The 24,732-nt window shown below is 38.3% G+C and overlaps 2 pseudogenes; one reads left to right on the top strand and one right to left on the bottom strand.

Annotated features, from left to right (window-relative positions):
• Positions 1–1,356: 1,356 nt before the first annotated feature.
• On the top strand, positions 1,357–1,452 carry LOC123619198 (U6 spliceosomal RNA; annotated as a pseudogene).
• Positions 1,453–3,014: 1,562 nt separating this feature from the next.
• Positions 3,015–3,695, bottom strand: LOC105075404 (cytochrome c oxidase subunit 4 isoform 1, mitochondrial pseudogene; annotated as a pseudogene).
• Between the last annotated feature and the right edge of the window lie 21,037 nt (positions 3,696–24,732).

A 24,732-nucleotide genomic window follows, 5' to 3' on the forward strand; every position in this document is an offset into this window, starting at 1 on the left:
AAGTCTACATATTGTATGATTCCAATTACATGACATCCTGGAAAAAGTACAACCATGGAAACAGTAAAATAATCAGTTGTTGTGTATAAATCATGCTTTTTATTTTCTAGATTTTATGATACTTTGACATCTTGGGGCCTTGTAGCCACAAGGATGCAAGGGGATATTGCCTCTCCCCAAATGAGCTAATTCCTAGAGATAGCAGGCAACTTGTCTGAAAGCATGCATTTGATATGTAAACCAAGAAGTCCAGAGTGCTTATCCCCAAATATCTCCTTTAACTCTCACACACTGAGCAGGTGAAAATGGCACTTGATTTCTGTGTTGATGAAAAAGACATTATACAAAGTCCAATTGCGGGATGTCCTTACAAACATGTAACCAGTAATCCTCAGAACTGTCAGGATAATAAAAAAACAGGGAAACTCTGAGAAACTCCACAGCCAAGAGGAGCCAAAGGGAATATAGCAACTAAAGGCAGTGTGAATGTCTTGAAATAGACAAGGACATTAGGTAAAAAATAAGGAAATCTGAATAAACTATGAACTTTTAGTTAATAATAACCTATCAATGTTGACTTATTAATTGTAATACTAATATAAAGGAAACTGAGTGCAAGATATATAAGAATTCTCCGTACTGTCTTCTCAACTTTTCTATAAATCTAAAACTCTTCTAAAAAATAAAGCCTATTTAAAAAATGAAAGGCAGCCAATTTCCACACTAAGGGAAACTCTCAAACACTCAAAATACTTCAATATCAGAGAAGAGTGTTGTAATTTCTGACACAAGTTTTAGAAAATAGATCCCAACTGAATCGAAGAAATTAAATAGAACACATTCGGCTAAATATTTCCAGAATTCAAGGTACTCTTGAAAAGAACTATATACATAAGGGAAAGCTTTAAATACAGAAGGTTTAGAATCCTGAGTATTTTTAAGAAGAGAGAGAGAAACAAAGATTACTAAGAATAATTTATGGAAATAGCTAATTTCTTGAACTATAAAAGAATATTCCTTCCCTCAGAATTTCTCCAGGTCCATATACCACAGGCACACAAAATTTTAGGTTACATAAAATGAGTACCCTAGTTACCTAAGGATAGTATTCAGAGTAGACAATAAGGAAAGTGGAGAGAGGTAATGGATGTTTCTAAATTGGATTAATTTACTTACAAACATAATCTTCAAGATATCTGTGAAATTGTCTTATGGCCAAAGAACCAAACAATTGACTCTGTTAACCACAGCGTGTTAAGGAAATGACAGGGCTGCCAGGAATGATGCCTCTGGGTTATCACCTAATTGCTATCACATGTAGGTAGAAAAAAATATCCATCTAAAGAAAGGATTTAGGTACTCTGGCAGTACACATACAAAATTGGAACAATACAGAGATGAGCCTGGCGCTTGCACAAGGCCATGAAAAGTCTTGAAGCAGCTCATATTTTGAAGAATGAGTCTAGACTGGGTCTAGAGTTTCAGTTTGGGATGACGAAAAAGTTCTAGAGCTGGATGTTGGTGATGGGTTGCATAACAATGTGAATGAGTTTAATGCCATTGGACCATACACTTAAAAATGGTTAAAATAATAAAAGTTATGGTATCTATTTTTCACCCCAATTTTTAAAAAGAAAGAGTTTGGGAAATACCAGAAAGTTCTGATTCCTCCCTAAATGACTCTCCTAACTTAATTTCAGGACAGTGAAATCTTCATTTGTATGATTTATTTCCTTGTGGTAAAGAACCACAGAGCCAGTCTGCTGTTTTTTAATTAAATATATTTTACGGGATAATTATAAATTTATATGAAGGTATAGGAAATAATACAGAGAAATCCCATTACTATCCCGTAACACATTACCCAATTTCCCCAATAATAACATCTTGTAAAACTGTAGTATAATATAATAGCCAGGATATTGAAATTGATAGTCAAAATATGGGTTATTTCCATCCCACAAGGATCCCATATGTTGCCCTTTTGTAACCAAATCCATTTCCCTCTTGCCCCTACCCTCTCCTTAACTCTTGGCAACCACTAATCTATTCCCTATTTCTATAATTCTGTCATTTCAAGAATGTTATACAAATAGAAGCATAGAGTATGGAAAATTTGGGGGACTGGCTTTTTTTTCACTCAGCATAATTCTTTAGAGATTCACCCCCATTGTTACATGCATCAATATTTTGTTCTTTTTCATTGCTGAGTAGTATTCCATGTTATGGAGATATAACAGTTTGTTTAACTATTCTTCTGTTGAAGGACATCTGAATTATTTCCACTTTGGGGCTATTATGAATAAAGCTGCTATAAACATCCACACACAGGTATTTGTGTAAGCAAAGTTTTCAATTTTTAAAATGAATGTGTAGCAATGTACTTTCTGGGTCACATAGCATTTGGGTGTTTACTTTTATGAGAAACTGTCAAACTGCTCTCCAAAGTGGCTATATCATTCTAAATTCCCAGCAGCAATCCAGTTTCTTGGCACTCTTGTCAGCATTTGGTGTTGTCACTTAAAATATATATATATATATATATATATATATATATTTTTTAGACATTCTGGTAGATGTGTAGTGATATCATGATTTTGATTGTCATTTCCCTAATGGCTAATGATGTTGAACATCTTTTCATATGTCATCTTTATATTCTTCAATGGAATGTGTCTTATTTTGCCATTTTCTAATTGTTTTTTGTTGTTGTTGTTGTTGAGCTATGAGTTGTTTATACAGTCTAGATACTATTGGGTATGTTGCATATTTTGTTTGTAAATACTTTCTCCACATTATAGCTTGTCTTTTTATCCTAATGGAATATTTCATAGAGCAAAATTTTTAATTTTGATTACTTCAAATTTATCAATATTTCCTTTTCTGGATTATGCTGTCATTATCAAGTCTTAAAAAACTCTCTGCCTCACTCTAAAACTTGATAATTTTCTATTTCTTCAAAGTTTTATATTCTAGCAGGTAGCATTTTTTTCCCCACATAAACTGCTCATTTATTAGCACTGGTACTGACACAAAGGTTTCCAGTAACTATGCTGAGCTGCATGGAGGTGACAGAATGAGGTGACGTTCAGGTGCATGAACAGCAGGATCTTTTTCTGCTCACTGTTGCCGTAGTCCCACTTGGCCGAGAAGCGCTAGACCGGGCTGACCTTCATGTCCAGCATCCTTTTGGTTGACTTGACCACCTACTCCTCCTCAAAGCTGTGCAGGATGGGGCGGTACATGCAGGGCTTCTCTCAGATGAGAATGAGAGCTGTGAAGCTCATAAAGAACTTGGCCACGCCCACAACCCTCTTCCACGCGTTGATGCTCCTGTTCATTTCTGCCAAGCTCTCCTTGAACTTAAGGCGGTATGGTTCAACTTTTTCATCAGTAGAGAGGCTGATCCAGGAGGCCTTCTCCTTCTCCTTCAAGGCCTTCTGGCTGGCAGAGAGGGTCTTGACGTGGGCCACATGGGGCAAGGGGTAGTCACCCAAGTCGACGTCATTCGGGAGAGCGTAGTCTTCACTCTTCACAACAACTCCGTGTGCTCCTACACACACCGAGGTGGAAACTGATTGCCCGCCAATTAGGCTAAATACTCTGGTAGCCAATATTCTGCCCAGCCACTGCCCACTGTGCCCGCGGTGACCACCCTCTACACCCCAGCTGCCTAAGACTGGTGCAGTTAACATTTTGGTTCATGATCAGTTTTGAATTAATTTTTGTATATGGTATGAAACTTATATAAAGGTTTACTTTTATGCCTATGGATGTCCAACTCTTCCTGCACCATTTGTGGAAAAGGTTGTCTTTCCTCCACTGAACTGCTTTTGCACCTTTGCCAGAAATCAATTCAGCATATTTATGTGGGTATATTTCTGGTTCTCTGTTCTGTTTCATTAGCTCTATATCCATCTCTTCACCAGTATCACACAGTCTTGATTACTATAGCTATATAATATCTTAAAATTGGGTACAAAGAGTCCTTTCGAAATTATTTTATTCTAGTTCTTTTTCCTTTCCATATAAACGTTAGAGTCATTCTGTCTGTATCTACAAAAATATTGTTGGGATTTGAGAGAATGTGCACTAAACTCTTATAATAATTGGAAAGAACTGATGTATTTAATATGCTGCATTTTCTAATCCATGAACAGGATGTTTTCTTTAACTTCTTTCTTAAGCATTTTGCAGTTTTCTGCACACAAGCCTCACACATATCTGATGGATTTACATCTAGTATTTCATTTTTTGAGCAATTTTGTATGGTACTGTATTTTTAATTTTGATGCACATGTGTTCATTGCTAGTATACAGGAAAATACTAGATTTTTGTAGGTTTATCCTGTATCTTGTGTGTTTGCTGAATTCATATAGCAGTTCTAGAAATGTTATTATAGATTCCTTGTGGTTTTCTATGTAGGCCATCATGTCATCTACAAATAAGGACAGTTTTATTTTTTTTTCTTTTCAATCTGTATTTTTCATATATTTTTCTTGCCTTAGTGCACTGGCTACAATACCCAGCACTATGCTGAGCTGAGTCAGAGTGTGAAAGAGACTTCCTTGCCTTGTTCTTAATCTTATGGGTAAAGCACTCACTCTTTTATCATTATGTATAATATAGTTGTAGGTATTTTGTAGATGCTCTATATCAAATAGATGAAATTCTCCTCCATCCCCATTTTTCTGAGAGTTTTTATAATGAATAAGTGTTAAATTTTCTCAAATGCTTTTTATGCATCAATTTATATGATTATGTAATCTTTCTTCTTTAGCCTGTTAATATGGTAGATTACATTGATTTTTTTTTTAATACTGAACTGGCTTTATATTCTTGGAATAAATCCTATTCCAAGATAGGAATTTATTCTTATATATATATACATAGTTATATATTTATATATATAATATTCATATATGTATGAGTGTGTGTATATATATGAATAATATTTGCATATACATATAGGTAATATTTGCTAATATTTTGTTAGAGACTTTTGTGACCATATTATTGAAGAATATTGATTCGTTGTTTTTTTATTTTGTACCATTTTGGTTTGGTTTTGGTAGCAAGGTAATAGTAACATCATAAAGTGAGTTGAGAATTATTCCTTCCTCTTCTATTTTATGGAAGAGGTTGTGTAGAACTGGGATTATTCTTCTTTATATTATTGATAGAATTAGCAGTGAAATCTCCAGGAATAATCCTGGAGATTTCTTAAGCGATTTTTTTCCATTACAAATTTAGTTTTCTCAATACTTACAGGGCAATTAAAATTTTTTTTGTATTAGGTGGGTTATAATAGTTGGGTTTTTTCTGAGGAATTAGACTATTTCATTTAAGATATCAAATTTATGTATGCGGGGTTATTCATAATAATCCTCTATTGTCATTTTGATATATGTAGGAACTGTCATGATATCCCCTGTCATTTCTGATACTAGTAATTTGTGTCTTCTCTCCTTTCTTTTCTGTTGGTTTTGCTAGAGATTTGTCTACTTTACTGACCTTTTCAAAGAACCTTATTTGCTGACACCCAAGGATGAGAGGGGCTACTTGTTCCTGTTGTCAGGGTGAGAGTTCTGTCTCCCACTCAGCATGGCTGACATCTCCTTGGGAGGGACAGGAGTGTCACAGTGTTTCCCACGTACCTCCACCAAGACAGGGAGGGAGAATGGCTTTGTTACCTCTGGGCAGTGGTAAAAGTTATAACTCTCCACTAGGCCTCCTCTAGCACAAACTAAGCAGGGAGGGAGAGGGGCATCTTAATCTTAAGATGTCACTAATACATTAGTATTGCTTGGAATTGGATGAGCCAGTCCTAATAAGGGACCTTCGTCCTTCCAGCTGAGCAATCCTGGGCTCTTCCTCTGTGAGTGAGGCTAATAATCCTTACTCTGCAAAGTCACGGAGTTATTCCAAAATCAACAGATTTTATGTTTTCATCATACATGTATATGATAACAGATGGTATTAGCATATAAACTTGTAATTGTACATTTATATTGTACAACCCTTGTAATTATTTTGTAGACCATTTCTGGTGCCATTTTCCTCCATTTCCTTTATTCTTAGGAATACTACTTGAAATACAAAACAAATAATCTTGTCAGATATATAGGTAAAGATGTATATCTAATAGAAAAAGGCCCTTAACATTTTTTACATCTTAATAAATACTGAGTATTCCAGAGTGAACGTAGGGTGGGAAACTGATTCTCCTGACCCACAAATCCTGATGCCAAAGTCTTCTCCAGAATAGGTAAATGAGATGTAGGAATACATTCTTCCACTGTTTACTTCTCCTGGGACATGCTGAATAGCGAAACCGGCTAGAAACTCCCTTTCAGCTCTACATGAGTTAAAACCAAGACAATAATAGTCGAGGGCAATTGTGAAGACTGAACAAGCATAGGTCTAGGATGGTGTTCTACTAAGTGCACAGGAGTGTAAATTCATATCACCATCCTCTGCATCAGCAGAGACATGATTACTCAGATGGCTTGGGCTAGGAGTGCTTCATTTTCTAGGATCAAGTAGTAAATCTTATTTTTCACTTGTCTTTACCCCAGACTCTCAGGAATAGGAGAATCCCAAGAGGTTTCTCAAGTGGCACCAAGGGAAGGTCCACTTAACTCCATTTATTGGTTCTTATGACCATGTTTCTTTTCTTCCATCAATTATGTTTCTGTTGGCCATAGAATCCCTTCCTGTATCCCGTATCTGTGAAAGTTACCAGTCATTCCATCGATGCTTATTTTTTCCCATTGGTCTAAAGAGTATACCTTAGTGTTTCAAATGTGATAGTGCTAAAGGAATGGTAGAGAACCTTCCAGATATAACCAGAAGTGATCAATTTTAGCAGAATCTTTTTCCTCTCTGGAGAAGTGGTACCCCTTGGAGTGGCTATCTGGCTCATTCCCATGCTCTGAAAAGGGTACCTGGTACAAGGAGATGCCTCAGGTGATTGTGTCTCTGCCCCAAGGCCCTTCCTCTTGGACAAGCTGGGGACTGGGGACTTTTTCTTAAAGAAACACAGTCCTAGAGAGCACAGACACTATGTCATGTGAGGTGAGTCACACCCACGGTAGTGCCAGGAAAGGTTTATGAACTTCTGCTGCTGAAGTTCCCAAAGCTGCCCTGATCTCTCCTTCATGACTCAGTATCCTGATCTGTTGTGATCACACAAGACACTCTGGGATGCTTCCCACCCATAACATCCCTTATTTTCCTTAAGCCAAAGAGAGTTGATTTCTATCGATCACAACCAAAAAATAACAAAAGGAAACACATCTAGTCTTTTTGCCTGTGAGACAAGAAAAATAGTAGGGAGTTCACTAGAGTATTAAACAAGGATGAAGACAAATTTAATGCACTTTACAATTTTCCTAAGGCCTGGCAATGCGTCAGTCTCTTGTGTAGTCACTGAGATTTGTGATGGAAAAACAGAATTTGAAGATTTTTAATCCTATGGTTCTGCAGTTGGTTGTGAATCTCTGTCCTTTGATTCACCTTCTTTGTAGTTTGCCATTAATTGTATCCAATGAAGAAAATGGGCAATAAATAATTTTTCAACCAAAATGAGTACATTCATTGTTAATTTGGAAGTAATTATTGAAGAACTGGTATTACATACTAATTTGAGCTTATAAATTAATTTCAAATATAATATTATTTTCAATCCACATAAACTACTTGTGAGCTAAATATTGATAAGCTGGGAATAGTAATAAATATTTGCTCATTAAATGGTCATTTCATAATTAACTAGTATAAGTAAATTCTAACTTTTTAAACTTTACTAATAACCTGGAGGCTTCTAAGAATTAGGAAGGTAGGGATGGCTAAGAATATAATTTCTAAAGTTAAGTTCAAAACTGAAAAATAAATTCTAGTTATTTGATAGCCAGAAAAGAGGCGAGAGGTTTAAAAAATATTTTTAAATGGCAAATTTGCCATAGGTGTCTAACTCCTCTTCCATCTTTTCAACTCTCTTCCCATTGAAATCACCTACCACACTGTCATGTTGAGAAGCTAGTGTTATCTACAGGGCATCTAGTTTAAAAGGTGTTAATTATGTAGCAGAAGAATGTAACCTAAAGAGGCACAGAAAAGGGAGCATTTGAAAAGCTACAGGGTGATGACATTAGTGAATAGTGTCCAGGTAAATATCATTTCACTGTCCAGGAAGCACGTCTGTATCTATCACTCAATCTCTATTTACCACTCAGGGTACGGAGATGGGGGCAAAAACACTATTTAAATAAAGTGGATCCACTGGTAAATGCAGGTACAGGGTGGAAAGACATTTTTCCTATTAATTATTGGATGTTTTCCATTAATATCTCCCTAAAGAAATGTCATTTGAGAAGAGAAGAATGAGCATAAAATTTGGATTTAGGCATACCTGGGTTTGAATCCTAACACTGTCATATATAGTTGAATGACTTTGGGAAATTACGTAAATTTTCTCACCGTTATAATAAATTTAACTCCAGGAGTTTGGGTCCAGACAATATGATATTGACCCATTTCTTCCAGCTCCTCCCTGCTAAGCAAAACTATAAGCCTTAGAATGACTGAAAAGATAACCAGAGGAGAACTCCGGTCGGTAGTTGAGAAGGCAAGCTGTTTGGGGCCCCAAGATTCAAGGTACAGCACGATGGTAGGGCATCTCACAGCTGACACACATGAGAAGAAGGCAACCCGACTGCTGTGTTTCATGACCTCCAAACTTGCAAAAGAAATCAAACCAGGAGGGCTCATTCCTCCCCCAGATTGATGGGAATCCCTTTGACAACAGGGAAACCCAACACTGTCAGCAAAAGGGATCAACTGGGACCACCACCAAAGATCAGCAGGTAGAAGAATACTCTTCATCAAGCCTGAGAACCCCACTTTTTCTAGAAGAGATACCCAGGTGGGCAGGCAGAACTGAACTAAACAATCCCAACTATAATGAGTGGTCTGGTCTGGGAAGCCTCTTGGTCAATGAATTCTAAAGTAGCTCCTCAGCTGTCTAGAGACACCTAAGCACCTTGCAGAAAAGGGCTTGAGGGGGATCCCCTCTGCTCCCATCCCTCAACAAGAGACACCCCAGCATCCAGGCTTGGGAAAACTCCTTTCACCCTCTTGGACTGCACAAACAGGACCAGTAGGAGCCCCAGTGGCAGCAGATTAACCAAGAAAACTAAAATAGCCCTCCAAAGATCATGAAAATTAAACTGCCATTGGAACTGTAGGCGTACATGCCAGGACCTGCATGCTAAAATTAAACAGGGTGATTGCATGCAAAAATAAAGGGTGTAAATAAGACCAAGAGTCTCCTAATACAGTGAAGTATCCAAATCACAGTCACAAATTACTCATCCTACAAAGAACCAAGAAAATCACAACTTGAATGAGAAGTCAGTCAACTGCTGCCAATATCAAGATGAATCTGTTGATGAATTATCTGACAGATTTTTAAACCAGCCATCACAAAAATGCTCCAATCATCAGTTATGAATTCTCTTGAAACAAATGGGGAAAAAAATCTCAGCAAAGAACTATAAAAAACAATGTTAAAGCAAATAGAAATTACAACACTGAAAAATAGAGTAACAGAATTGAACTCAACCCCTAGATTTTGTAGGGGTTTTGGTTTTGTTTTAAAGAAGATTGCTGCATGTCAAGTGCACAGCTGAATAAAAACCCCAGTGAATTTTAGAAGAGTTTCTATTAAATAAATCCTACAAATTTTGACATCAAGAAATTTTATTTTCTTATAGCTAAACACAAATTGAACGGAAGGAATCATTTTAACATCAACCCAAGGAAAACGTTTTTCCTAAACTATGCCCCTTATTCAAAATTAATCAATGAGCAAATAATTATTAAGCAAATGTATAGGATTTTATTCATTCTTAAATTTGTAATTTGACATTATCATTATTTATATTTGGGGAAACAACTACCTCATTCTATAAAACATGAGCAGGGACTCTAGTTTATATGCCCATGGTGGTTACCACCGAGAAACCCACTGTCTAAATTTTCATGGTTTATTCAGAGCCAGATTTCCGCTGCCCATCTCCCCCTCAGCTTCCCACCCTCCCCACCAATTCCAAACAAGAGCCATTTAGTGAAGCCTGAAAGCCATTGGCTCTCAGTATCCTGTGCAGTAACCCTGGCAGCACATTCTCCCAGTCAGTGATGCTGCTGCCTCTCCAGTATGGCATGTGATTGGGAAAGGGTCTCACACACAGTCATTACACAAATCTCTGTCCTCTTCCCAGTCCTGGGAAAAATAAAAAACAGTCCTATCCCAGTGAAGCTAAGCCAGTTCTTCTTTCTCACTCGCCAGGACTTTTTGTGAGCCTAAAATTCTAAATCCAGACTCTGGGTAGATAATTTGACGATTTTGGACTTAACACTATGAAAATCCAGAAAGGAAAGAGGGCTCAGGCTGCATCATCTGATAGCAGACACTGGTGAAACAGCAAATTATATTTTAATCTGTGATCATCTGAATTAAAGCATCTAGTGAAGGCAAAGTTTGGGGAGATTGAAATAGCCATCACCACAGACCAGTATGAGAGGCTTAAAAAAATCCAGTATCCTGGGGTGGAATGGTTATTATTAGAAACATTAGATACGTCTTATAAAGAAGAAAAGTCTGAAAATAATTCTTAGCTCAAAGCACGTACTGAAAATTTTGGACTTGCTATGAGTATACTCGAAAAGCCACATTTACAGTTAGGACTGAAATAACTGAAATTAAACTTAGATTTTCAAAGAAGGGGTTGCAAATTACAATATCAGTTAAGCTTACAACCTCACCAGGTCTTTTGCATGGAAATTAGTATTTTAGTTGAGACAGCATGGAATCCTAAAAATCAGACCGAGGAGATGGTATAGTGTCAATCAATCCAGAAGACTCAAGCTCCTTAGACTGAGCTCCCTTTGCCATCCTGTCTGATGAGTTATTCTTGACATGCTTAAAGGGCCTGTAAACATCCTCACTCACGTGTTGTTTTCATTGCTTCTTGTTGTATGTCCTGCCTTCTCATGCCATCCCATCTAGTATGCTTTAGCGTCTGCAAACCCAGGCGTAAAATCAGATGTCAGCATCCCCCAAGGCTGATAGCCATGTTAGACCTAAGAGAGAAAACTTAGCCTCCCAAAGAATTGAAGGGCTTCGTTTACCTCTAGCTGCAAAATTCTAGTAATATGTGTAGGAACGGATTGTGAAAATGCCAGGCCAAGGGAAAATTGCTCAACTTTAAATTCCACTTAATATATCTGTGACGTACTTTGAAGCGTTTCTGAATTCAATGTGTTAGCACAAGCAGCAGGGAGTGGTTCTAATCGGTTGCTTGGTTGATTAACTGAAACGTGGGTTCAACAAAGGCTGGCAGTAAACGAAGTTAAGATGCTAGCAATTTCTTAATGTGCTATTGAAGAAGGACTACGGAGACTTAGGGAGATATAAATATTGGAGTGGATTTAACAGGTGCAAAATCCCCTGTCCCAAGTAAGCTCTTCGCTCAAGGTCAGGGATGCTGGTAGGAGCTACTGTGTCAGAAATAGTTTCCTTAATTTCAGTGAGAGTAGCACAATCATCAGTGGCTGAGGCCAGGCAGCGGTTACCAGAGACGGGGGGAGGCAGGAGCAAAAAACGCAGCATTAGGGATCAGAATGATCTGTAGTGAAATACCCTTTATGGGGAATGATTAACAAATAAATTGCTGAAAGCGAATGTATGTATGCATACGCATGACTGGGACGTTGTGCTGTACACGAGAAATTGACACTTTGTAACTGACTGTACCTCAAAAAATTTTTTAAATAAATAAATGGGCATCTTACTAAGTTCTTCACACATAACTAGGGCAAAAACAAAACAAACAAACTAAAAGTCTTACGAACACAGGGCAACCAAAAGAGAGTTATCATCTTCATCTAATACCTTAATCTGAGCCATTAAAAAAAAATCTCCAGGGTTTATTGAATAAAGAGGAGGTTGGGTAACCTTGAAAAAGGGTCTCCAATAACACGAGCAGAGAGAACTCTGATTCTTACTCTAAAACGCTCATAAAGGGGTCTGTGGCCATTTTGCAGGATAACTGTGCAGTGGGGAAGAGGAAGTGCCCACACTCTTCAGAATTTTTTAAACACTGGTGCCTGGGGCAACACTCATTCTTTGGTTGCTTACTAGCACTACTTTCCACCATTCAGAAAATAGACCTGGATCCATTATTCTCTATTATTTCATTCTAAAATTCTCTGTATATACTCTAGTATAGAACCCGTAAGATCCTATACATATGCCAGGTACAGAGTACTTACTGGGAATGGCTAGTCTCATTAGCTAGTAAAACCCACATATTAGCTTCTTGACACATTAAGTAAGGGCCATGTGGAAGCATCAGACTGTAATATAATGTCAAATCCAAAGCCATATCCTGGGGGGGGGGGGGGGCAGAAATGTGTTTCACTACTGAACACTTGGGACACGTGGGAGGTAATGATATAGGTTGTCCCACAAAAGGGACAGGTCATAAAGAATGACAATACCAACCATTATCAGATAGTGACCACAACTGTAGCTCTCTGTTTCAGATGTGGGTATTTTCCAGAACACAGCAATATAATTCCTGAATCCTGATATTCAGTTACTGATCTGGAGACTATCTTTCCTATCACAATTCAGAGGCGACACCATCCAGTGAGTGACCCATACACATCTGGGTGTGCCATTTTGATGAATTTATCTAGAGTATAGAAATTGTTAGTTTAAAGGAAGACCTAGAGCAAAGCCGGGTTTCCAGATGGTCCAGGCTGTCAGTCAAGCTTTATCCAGTGGATTCAATGATGCTTCAAGTGTTTGTGGAAGATCAGGATTCTTCACAGAGCCCAAGTCAATCCACACTCAGAGAAGAACATCAGAAATGTCAGGGTTTGGAGCAAATCCATGCCTGTTCTATTTTTGAATAATAGTTTTTGACTTGTTACTGGGTTTTGGTAGAAACTCAATACTCAATCATAAAGCACCAGATGATGAGGAAGCCAGGGCTTTCCATCGTGAACTGAGAACTATCTGATCCACCACGGCATAAAGTCAGACATTCCTGGCAGCACACCCCCACCAAATAGCAATGGAATATAAAGCACTAAGCTCCAATAAGTTGGACGCAAGTTCTAGGAGCGAGTCTCCCACACTGCCAGAGTGCCTTCCCCTTTCGTTCTGGTACTCCACCCTCCACCCACACCCACAGCTTCACTGAGGATACCCGATGCCTAGTTCACTGAGAAGGGGTCAGTGAGAACCAGGATCTAAGGGTCTCTACACAGTGTATTGGCACCAGCCAAAACTGAAGTTCTGTAGCATCACAGCTCCACTCAAGGGCTCAAGACAGTGAAGAAGAAACATTCTCCCCGTGGTTAGAACTGTGGATGGTACATTTTATTTACTCTGCCTGGAAAAAGAGAGAAACTTGTAGGTGGTTAACAATTAGGCTGGGGGTCAGGGACTTGGAAGGAGTGAAATTGCATGACTTGCAATAAGGACATTTGTAGAAGAGATATATGACTAGATCTCCCAAAACAGGCTCGCGGTGTGAGAATATCAGTGTCCCTTGTGAATTTCATAAAAGAAAAAACCCACTATTGAGAAGGATCTTAGTCATCCCCTAGGTATTCTTTACCCACTCTCTGTGAGTCAGTAACCTTCTTTCTTCAGCTATGTAGTGCTGGGATGGACTCATTAACAAAATGCCCAAGGTAACAGATATAGAAGTTATGCAAAAATTTGAGAAATGAACTTTTCTTCACCAGGCTAACCTGGTTATTGTTCCCTTGATTTTTGTTTTCCTTTCTTAGCACCTGCTATTCTTCTGTTAGCACTATCATCCTTGAACTTACAGATGGCCTTATTCTCCATCATGATTTTACACACAACACCGCATTTTCAAGAAAGATTCATTTTTCAGTGAAATAAGGGAAACAATTCTTATAAGCCCACTTGGGGTTCATTGTTATTACTGTGTACCTCCTCCCCCGTGGTATGACTTATGAAAGACTCAGATATGACACCAGATTGGGATATAATAATTTAACAGCTTGGACTCTGTCCTGAAGAGTGACTATGTTCTTGCCAGCAAAAAAAAAAAAAAAAAAAAAATATATATATATATATATATATATATATATATATATATATATATATATATATATATATTTTATATATATATATATATATAGTTGCTTTTTCTCCCATAACTTAAATAAATGGGCAGAGGAACAAAATGTGGAATTTGGAATAGAATTTGGAATAGTATATCTCACTTTCACAACTAATTCCTCATTCACAAAATTTTTGCACTTCTAGGACCATGCCTTGATTAGAAATTTTAAGACTCAAGGAAGGAATGTCTCCTTTAAGAAGCACAAAGTTATTTCCATTGAATTTGAAATTAAAACCAATTCTTGCCCAGCTTTTGACTCCTCGTGCCCTGGGTAAACGTTTTAAAAAGACATACATTTTTGTCAAAGAAAATCAATACTGTTATCAATGAGAAGACAGAAACATGGCTGGATGAGTATGTATGAAACTCAAGGATTCCCTAGGGATGTTTCTTATATTACCATGTCCTTAGTAAAACTTAATGGAATATAACCACAGTCAAATGCTTGTAGGACCACTGAGGACCAGATCCCTCAAGAATAAAAACTGGAGTAACATCAAAGAATCTTGACCAGCTAAAAGACTCTCTGGAGGAAAGGAGAACATGGAATAATTAACAGAAGTCATTAATATTAGGTAGTGTCCTATCACCATTGACGAAATAAAATTTTAGACATTTTACTTCCTATGTCACATTTCTTATGCTTTAAATAATCTTCGTCTTCTTTATGTATGGGATCTATTAGTGGTAGTTAACTTTAAAATTTAGTGTGTGGATTGCACTATATTGATACGGAATCATACAGAACAGGAGGAGAAATAAACACGGGGCTTGATCCTAGTGACAGTAACTGGGGAATATTTGGCATTGCCTCTCTTGGAGAACGAGGAAAATTTTAGTTGACGGGCCACAGTTGCTTTACAGAACTGGGAATGTATTTGGGAAAGGGTTCATAAACATGGGGATCAAGTTAGGAATGGATATATGTCCATGAATGACTGAAAAACTGTGCTGAACACTGGAATTTGACACAACATTGTAAACTGATTATAAATCAATAAAAAATTTAAAAAAAAAAAAATAAAAGAATGGATAGAGTTCACCAAATGGGAGGGCAGTAATGAATAGTTGCCATCTGGGGGAGAAAGCAAGGAACACCCATATAAAGTCTGGCCAGAGACAAGAGTCCTCTTCCAACCATAGAATCTGCAAAAAAGTATTCCCTTCGAGCCTCGCTTTCATTTAGGACACAAGCATGTGGCCCAGGTTTGTCCACTCAGGCTCTTGCATCTCAGATTTTGATGAAGAACCAGTGCCGTGAGGAAACCGGGATAGGAAAGCATTTTTTCTGGAAGCCTCAATAGTGTCTGTAACTTAAGAGTTTCTAGGGGCAGCCTGGAGACCTTTAGAGCCTTGCCCAGGCACACAGAGGCACCTGGTGCTCATCGGTGGACACGGCGGTAATGCCACTAGAGTAATTCTGGCCTGATTTTGGTGGTTGTTCCGGTAGAAGAGCTTCCCCACATGTAAGATACAGTCCCACCGGTTTGTTTCTGTCCTATATCTAAGCTCTTTCTCTAGGCTTTTTGACGAGTATGTGAACTTCCCAATATCCTTCCAAATATTTTATTTCTGCTCAAATCATTAAGGGACAGCTATTGTGCCTTGGGATGAAAATCCTTGGCAGAACCAAGGGAAATTGGAGATTACAGAAAACCTGGAGATCCTATCTAATTCCCCTCCCCTTCTCTCATTCCGATCCAAGCACACTGGGCTTCTTGCTGCCCTCCAAGCGCCACCACCACCCCCTCAAGCTTGTATCCACCTCAGGATGCCACGCTCACTGCCAGTCCAGCCTGGTACATTTTAGCCACGAAGGGCCTTGCAGTTGGCTATCGCAGACTCTTCACTGGCTAAATCAACACTCATTCCCAAGCCCTCTCTCCCTTGCCTGCCTGCACTGGAAAGTGATTCCTCTCCCAGAGTGCCTTGCAGCACGCAGTGGCCATGGGACAGAGTTAGAGGCAGTAAGTCATAAGCAGAGACTTCTGGGAACATTTTTGCTTTCCTGATTTAAAAAAAAGAAGGAAAAAAAAAGACATCTGTTACAGACACCAAGGCTAGCTTCAAGGCTGCAACCTGTGTGGTCACAGAGAGTTCTCCTCCCAGAGGGCCCTCCCACACCTTCCCACTTAGTGCAATATCCGAAGGCTACTGGCCTTCGAAATTCTTAATAAATTAATCTTTGATTTTTTTTGTTGTTGTTGTTGTTGTTCAAAGTGAAGTCCAGTGAGACAGCAGAGCAGGATCATGAGCAGCAGATTCTCCAGAGGGCAGTCCAGGCACAGCAGACAAGGCAGACAGTGAGACACTGGAGCAACTGACTTGGCTGCTGAGTCCACTTGCCTTGGGCAGCTGGGATACCACAAGGCCCAGAGGTGGTGGCGCGGGGACCTGGGCCCAGTATGGCAGCCGACTTAGGAGCTGTGCGCTGCGACGCATTGAGGGGCCAGCTTGCCATCTTCCCTGGAGCCCTTTCCTGGGGCCTCTGCGTAAGTATTAGCTCTGCCTTCAGCACCAGGATAGGAATGCCAGGGCTCAGGCAATAAGTTTTGTCAATAAATTTTTGCAAAATAACAGCATGTGCAATAAAATCTATCAGAGAGTTATTTGGAGTCTTCAAAGAATTTAGATCCTCCAGTTTGGAAAACTACAGAAATATTACAAAGCAGATAGAAATGAAATTTAAAGATGTGGCATGCCACGGAAAAGGACATAAGTTTCAAAATGAAGCTTCAGTTGAACCGGTTATTAATGAGGAAGACAATTTCAAAATTAATGTTTCCTTTTTAATTGAAAATACAATGATGGACTGCATAGACAGGCATTTTGAATTATAGACAAAGCACGAAGCCAGTTTCAGTTTCTCGTTCAACCTCCGTACACTACAGAAAATGTCAGAGGAGACGTTAAAATGCCATGGTCTAAATTTACAGTTAAAATAAAATTTAGATTTATACAAAAGTGATTTTAGGAAAACTGTTTCATGAGAATCAACATCGGATGTACTAAAATTTTTATTTCAAAATAATTTATCAGAAAACTTTTCCACGTTGTCGTAGTCTATAAAATACCCTTAGCATCTCGCATGACAGTTGTTGCATCAGCAGAAAGATACTTCTCAAAATTAAAAAAATTATGAAAAATGATCTGCACTCTGGCATTTGCCAAGAGTGAATGGTGCTGCTTTCAATTATATTGACTGAAAATGAACCTACTTTTAGGATAAATTCTGATGACCTAATAAATGAAATTGCAGAAAAGCAAGCCAGAAAAAAAATAGTATGATGATTTAAGATATCACATTACTTATTAGTATTTATTGTTTTATATGAATTTATGGCACCAATTTTTTTGCCATTGGTAAGTTTATGCTGTTCCTCATGTATCACTGTTATCTTTTGTAAGTAACAAAATATTTTTAAATGAAAAAACTTTATATTTTGTTAGTCCTTTTAAACATGACTTTTTTCCTGCTTTGTGAATAAAGACCCCACAGTTTCACTTCTCACTGCCCCTGTCAATTATATAGCCAGCTCTGAAAGACACAATCATTTCCTTTCCGTTCTAACTTGAATGCACATATGGTACCTAGAGGTACAGTAGTCATTTTGAAATCATGAGGAGAAAATCCAACATATTAAAAACAAAAGATCAGAATAAGAAGAGTTTCTGTTCTTGATATTGGCATTGAACTAATACATTGGTCCTAAACTGCCTACTTCTGGATATGTTGTATATGTACAAAATAGAAAATAAAGTGCCAGTGATCTGAGATGCTATTAATTCACTTTTCTAGAATGTCTATGCATCACTCAGAAATCATACATCCCTCCTCAGAGAGAAATTCTCTGATTCCTTAAAAATGTCCCGTCCCACCGTCATGTACAACCTCTTACCATGAATAACACGCATCACTATTCTTTGTTTGACCTTATTCTTTGTTTGCTCGTTAACCCCCCCTCTAAATTAAATTATAGATTTTGTGAGGGCAGAGATATTTTGTCTTTTTTGCCACAACACCGCCAACACCCTGACACAAAACACCTACTCAACAATGAGTAAGTGAATAAACAAATTAATAAAAGACTTCCCTCAGCAAAGAAACCAGGCTCAGATCACAAAACAGAAGGGGAAACAACTCTCTATCAATTTCTTCAGCAATAAGGACAAAGGGGCATTTTTCATCAAGTACTTACAAGTGTGAGTTATTGTGAGCTATAAATTACCTTTTGTTAGCTGGCGAGAATATCTCTTACCTAAGTCTTAAATGTACAAAAACTGAGTTTCCGTGGGGCAGATGGAATCTCTTCTCTCCCCTTAAAGTAGAGCCTGTTGCCATCATCCCAGCAGACTGGACCACCTCACCTGCCTCCATAACAAGGCCCCCCGGTGTCCCAAATGCTCAGCATCTGAAACAGCCCCCATGGACCCTAATGCATCTAACATCATCTTTTGACAATCATTTTTCAGCAATTGTAGTTGAAATCACATTCCAGGGAGCAAAAAAGTCATGATATAAAAGCCAAAACCTTCCCTCTCTGATACATAAAGTTTTCTCACCCACAACCCATCTTCCCCAGCATGCAAATACAACCTCATCTTTATTCCTCCATCTCAACTAGACCTTGAAGATGGGGGGGGGGGGGTTCAATTATCTTACTATCTCAATATTTGTCTCTACTTTGGATACTTGATCCACATCTCACCATCACCTCCTTGCCACCTGCATTTCATTGAAGTCCCACTTCTCTTCTTAAAACTTCTATTTTCCCCATTCACATAAATAAAGGTTCCCTTCTCAATAACAAAAACAAACAAACAACTCAATCAAAAAATGGGCAGGAGACCTAAATAGACTTTTCTCCAAAGAAGACATACAGATGGCCAACAGGCTCATGAAAAGATGCTCAATATCACTAATTATCAGAGAAATGCAAATCAAACTACAATGAGGTACCACCTCACACCAGTCAGAATGACCATCATTAAAAAGTCTACATCCAGCTGCCTCCAGTTCATCGTTCTTGTGTTCTTTGCCTTGTCCATCATTTTTAAGGCTTATCTAATCAATTGTGTTTGGAACTATTATAAATACATCAATAACAGAAATATGCCAGAGATTGCTGTGTACGCTGCCTTGGAAGCACCTCCATCGTATATTTTGCCAACCTATGAAATGTCATTGAAGATGCCTAAGAAAGAACCACCACTGCCTTATGTACCTGCCTGAAGAAATTCTGCCTCTGTCAATAAACCCTATACCAGCTTTAAAAAAGTCTACAAACAACAAATGCTGGAGAGGGTGTGGAGAAAAAGGAAACCTCCTACACTGTTGGTGGGAATTTAACTCGGTGCAGCCACAATGGAAACAGTATAGAGGTTCCTTAAAAAACTAAAAATAGAGTTGCCATATGATCCAGCAATCCCACTCCTGGGCATATATCCAGAGGAAACTCTTAATTTGAAAAGATACATGCACCCCAGTGTTCACAGCAGCACTATTTACAATACCCATGACTTAGAATCAACCTAAATATCCATCAACAGATGACTGGATAAAGAAGCTATAGTATAAACATATTCAGTGGAATACTACTCAGCCATAAGAAAGAATGAAATAGTGCCATTTGCAGCAACATGGATGGACAAGAGATTATCATACTAAGTGAAGTAAGTCAGAGAAAAAAAAAACACCATATGATATCACTTATATGTGTAATCTAAAATATAACACAAATGAATTTATTTACAAAACAGACTCACAGACATAGAAAACAAATTTATGGTTACCAAAGGAGAAAGGGGGTGAGAGAGGGATAAATTAGGAGTTTGAGATTAGCAGATACAAACTACTATATATAATATAGATAAACAAGGTCCTACTGTATAATACAGGGAACTATATTCAATATCCTTTAATAAACCATAATGGAAAAGAAAAAATTTTTAAATACAAAAAAAGATTCTCTTTTAATCCAAGGGCCATAATCTCCTCACCGAGTGACAGAAGTATGGTTAAATTCAGGTAAGACTACAAATCCAGTGGCTTTCCCATAACCCCAGATCAGGCATGTGCCATTTGGCAAGGCAATTTGACCATGTGCCCTGGGTGACCCTTAAAACCACATCAGGATTATCCAATACTATGATTTAGTAATTAGGCATGGCAACATACAAATGGAATTTAAAGTCCTGCAAATATATTCTTTGAAGAAAAGATAGACTTGCAAACACACACACACACACACACACACACAAAACCATTGATGATAATTAAGATAATAATGACCATGATATTAGCAAATATCTCAAGTCTCATATGTTCAATATTTATAGCAAAAAGTTTCTAGGGAAAAGATGACATCTTTTTGTCATTAACTGTTGGCATTTCTTCAACACAGACCTTCATGAGATGTAAGAAGGCATATGGTAGAGAACATGTATTTTGTGAGGTCACACACACCCAAACAATTTCTCATTCATAGTCTTTCATAACCCCCAAAGTACTTCCCTGTCCATTTCATTCTCAGAATGTCCCCATAAAGGGAATAGATTATTATCAACCCAATTATACAGGTGAGAAAGTTGAGAGGGAGTAAGTTTAAGTGACTTGCCCGAGTTTCTTTAAATCCATGTCCCTGCCTCCCACCATTACAATGAGATGCCTTTCTCAGTTCAAAAACGCCTTAGGAAATAATAAAGTTGAATTTGGTTATGATGGATTTCTCTGTGTTTTTTGTCTAATTTGAAAGTCTTTTTGATATAATAAAACATTCTCCCATCCTAGTGTGTGGCTGTAGTGGGAACATAAGAAATAGAAAGTAACAATGAGACAACGCATTACATGGCTCTAATTCCTCAAGCACTCAGAATTCTGGAGCTAACCCCTTTGGTCCCAGTGTATTAATATATAATACTCCTATTTGATGGATGAGGTCCAGAAAGCCTGTGAATGTAACGAAGTGAAACCAGTAACTCTGACAGAACACAATGTAGAGTTCTACTCAAATACTTCATCCACTCACATGTGCTGATGCTAATAGCAATGACAAATTTGCTTGCAGTTTTATTCAAGAAAACAAAAAGGCTGAACCTGCACTGTAAGTATCCTAATACATCAAATTCCTGTTTTTAAAGAGGCAGAAAACTAATAACTGAATGAGACGACCTGGTTGAGAGAAGCACTTTTTTTAAAGGTTTAATGACTCTGAGACCATTGGAAATATTGACCTGGAGCCCAGAAGTTGTTACTTGATGAAGACAAAGATTCCAAGATCATCAGTATTAAGTGGCAAATCACTCACCAATTCATTCAATAACTACTTTCTGAGATCTTATTTTGTCCTATGAATTAAGAAAGACATTAGATAAATCTAGATGCATTTGCTCAGGGCAAGTAAAAAGGCAAATGCACCCGGGACAGAAAAAGCTGATGTATCTGTTTGAAATTAATTCCTCTGTAAGTAGTAGAAAAGCCTCCTTAGAGTGGCTGAAATAAACAGAGGTTTATTTGTCTCAAATACTAAAATATCCAAAGAAGGTAGATGCTGGCAATTGATGCTGCTGACCAGTCATACCAACTGGAACACATATTTTTATTTGCCTTTCTGTTCCACAACATTTAGCATTGTATCAGTTGATTTTTACTGCATGAAAAAGCCTCCCAAAAGTTAATGGCTCAATCAACAACCGTTTATTACTGCATGCATGTGTAGGTCAGTTGTGATGTTCTGGTAAAACCAGGCCTGGCTCAGCTATTCTCAATGGGGTCCACTCAAGCATTTGCAATCAGCTTCGGGTCAACTGAGGTGGGATGGCTCTGTTTTTTTTTTTTTAGCTGAGCTCTCTTACCTGTCTGGGATCTTGGCTGGACTACCTGGGCTCACCCTGTCCCTTGTGGTTTCTAAATCACCCAGTAGGCTAATTTGGGCTTGTTCTCGTGAGTGGGCAGGGATTCAAGAGATTGAGTAGAAATATGCATGTCCTCATAAGACCTGGGTTCACAACTAGCCCATTGATATTGTAGTGGGTTCTACAGGGAAAAGCAAGACACAGAGAAGCCCAAAGTCAAAAGGATGGGAAACAAACTTCATTATCTTGATGGGAAAAACGAAACAACGGTACATGAATATAAAAGAAGAATAATTGTTGCCATTTTTGTAAATAATCTACCACAGTCTCCCCTCTGATCAAAATTATTCACAACATCCCTACATGAAAAAAGTTCATTCCCACCTGACACCTCCAAAAACCTCATGTAATCAGGCCCTCACTCTTAAAGTTTGGGTTCCCTTGGTATACATCCAGTACAAGTTATTTGCCTTCACACAGCCAACAAATAATTATGAGACAGAAAATCAAACAGACCACAATGGATACTTCCATTTAAAGGGAAAAACTGGGAGTACATGGCATCCTCTGGTCCACAGCAATTCTGAAATCCCACTGAACAAATGTTATCAGATCCTCAGAAATGGAAGCAGGAAATGTTTCTTGATTACAGCCTAGTTCTGCTCCCTGGGACTGGCCTCTACTCCATTGTCCTCTGTTAATCCTAATGGCCCACAAATTCATTATTCTCAGTGCTAATGGCTTTGCCCTCTGGGTTCTTGGCTTCACCCTTGGAGATACAAGAAATAGCCTGTGTTTATGGAGGAGTAACTTTTTTCAGCCTGTTTCTTTCCTGTGGAAACATGGAGGCCCAAAGGTCACTGTGCAATTTATAAATTCAGAGTCCCTTTGAATTCAGCTAGTGGTGTTTCTGCTGGTACAAGTCTCTTAAAATGTATAGGTTTTTCCATATACCCCATTTCTTCCATTTGGGAAAAGCCACACCCACAATTGATTTCAAGACATGCTCCTGTCTTAACTAACTCCTAACACTCTGGGCATGGCAGTCTCTTTGAGAAAATGTCATTTAGATGACTGTAAATCATGTTTCTAGCTGGAGAGGTTCTTCTAGATGTCTCCTTTATTCTTTCAGACATCTTGATTAAGGATCTTAGGGGCATACTCCAGATTTGCTCTATACACGGAGTCTGTTTTCTATCTCAAGAATCTTTCACTGGTTGAGAAGACTAGAGATAAGAAATCGTTTCATGTTCCAACCCTTTAAGTCCCAGTTCTTCTATATTCCCTCTGAACTCTACTTGCAGACTAAATAGTTCTTACTTTAGCTTATGTATCCCTTGAATTTCCTGATTATATGCAGCTACAATAAGCCAAATAATACATTCATTGGGTATATTTTTTAACCTTCCAAGCTACTAGAGGCAACAGCTTTACAATGGTTTCACTACTACATAACATAGAGCTTTATTTATCCAGACTTCAATAATCATTGTCTCATCAATTTTTCAGCTTTGATTAATTGCTCATCATTTTTCCAGCTACCTTGTCCTAACGCCAATGTCCCTACACTCCTAGGCTCAGGTCTGAATCAGTTAGATTTTGCTCTGTAACAAGCCACCTCCAAATCTATTAGCTTAGAAGTAGGAGTGTGAATTTCAGCTGGGCAGATCTTCTGGGTGAGCTCAGCTCAAGCCTTTTGGCAAGGTTCACTCATGCACCTGTGGCCAGCTACAGGTTATTGATACAGACCTCACATGTCTGGGGCTTTGTCTGCAACAGCTGGACCAACTGTGCCCTTGTGGTCTCTCATCCACCAGTAGGCTGGTCCTGATGTGCTCATGGCACGGTGGAAATCTAGGAAAGTGAGCAGAAACACACAAGCCTCTGGAGACCTGGGCACAGAACTGAAGAACACGACTTCTGCTGTGTTCTGTTGCCCACAGGAAGTCACAAATTTATTCCAGACTCAAAGGGTGGGGAAATAGACACAACCTCTTGATGGCACTTGCTGCAAAGTCACTTTGCAAAGGGAGGCAGGCACAGGGAAGGCAGCAATGAGCCATTTTTGTGAACAATTTAACAGAAGCATGCAGAGTTTTATTCCTTTATGTATCACTTCATTATTCCATGCAACTATAACAGTAAACTGTTGGTGATCCTTTGCCACCATATGAATAACCTGTTCAAAACACTTTCATGTGGTGGGTTTAATACGCATTGATAGTACATGCCTTAAATTCTTACACTGGAGTTTTCAAAATAATGGTTTTATGATTATACCATATTTTTTCCATTTATTAGTTTTAGATTTTGGTACAAGGGATTTATTTGCTTTTCTTCCCTTTCACTCTTTTGGGTTTTGTATGACAGTAGATTCATGGGTAATTTCATTCAGTGGATTTTAATCAATTAGAGTCACTATTCTTTTAGATGCTCAACTTGTCCTAAGTCTGGCCAGTGGGAGGTACATCAACCTGGTTCTTTTGTAATTTTGGCATGATTACCTTTGTGTTTGCATACCTTCTTGTTTTGCTTTAAAGTGCATTCAACCAAAAAAGTACAGTTAGAGCACTCTGTTCAGAAGTTACTTAAAATAATTACTCCTCTGTAATTATGTTCTCAATTTGATATGGTTAGGTTCAT

The sequence above is a fragment of the Camelus bactrianus genome, chromosome 11 (genome assembly GCF_048773025.1).
Source record: "Camelus bactrianus isolate YW-2024 breed Bactrian camel chromosome 11, ASM4877302v1, whole genome shotgun sequence".
In the NCBI taxonomy this organism is placed as follows: Eukaryota; Metazoa; Chordata; class Mammalia; order Artiodactyla; family Camelidae; genus Camelus; species Camelus bactrianus.